Source organism: Corvus brachyrhynchos, unplaced genomic scaffold, assembly GCF_000691975.1.
Source record: "Corvus brachyrhynchos isolate BGI_N302 unplaced genomic scaffold, ASM69197v1 scaffold194, whole genome shotgun sequence".
Classification (NCBI taxonomy): Eukaryota; Metazoa; Chordata; class Aves; order Passeriformes; family Corvidae; genus Corvus; species Corvus brachyrhynchos.
The window spans coordinates 3916640-3917110 of record NW_008237890.1 but is presented as its reverse complement, the minus strand read 5'-3'; the positions used below and the strand labels follow the sequence as shown (position 1 = coordinate 3917110).

General features: G+C 39.5%; 1 long non-coding RNA gene across 1 annotated transcript in view; it reads left to right on the top strand.

The window, feature by feature from the left end:
* The first annotated feature begins 396 nt into the window (after positions 1–396).
* The window catches only part of LOC108446375, a 25230-nt gene continuing 25155 nt past the window's right edge, over positions 397–471 (top strand). Inside the window, exon 1 of the long non-coding RNA XR_001861548.1 lies at positions 397–469. This is a non-coding gene — a long non-coding RNA (uncharacterized LOC108446375). The remainder of the gene's footprint in view (positions 470–471) is intronic.

Here is a 471-nt window from a genome sequence, read left to right as displayed (position 1 = left end):
TAGAAAAAATTAAGCCAGTTTTATGGCATCATTTTATGGTAAAATAAATTTATTGAGATGGTGACATACAAAGTAGGACAAGCACCTGCACAAAGACAGTAAACAAGTTAGAAGATCTGAACTACATACAGCATAGGCCCATCACAGGCCACTGGCAAAAGAAAATATACCATTCAACCAAACTATAAATAGCTGTTTTTTCAAGAATTGCTCTGCATCATCTGCAGCCTGTTTGGAACTGATTAGGTCTCTGAAGACTAAAGTCCAGCAATCAAGTCCCTGAATTCCAGACCAAATTTCCAGCCCGAAAATATCCTGTGTGTCTTTAGGTATTACTCAAGAGCAGGAAACAGGTGCAATGCAGAAAATGCAGTTACAACAACGGGAGAGTAGTGCATTATTTCGTTTATTGGTACTCCAGCATTCAGCACTTCTAATGAGCTGACAAAGGAACAGAAGCCACCAGCGAGT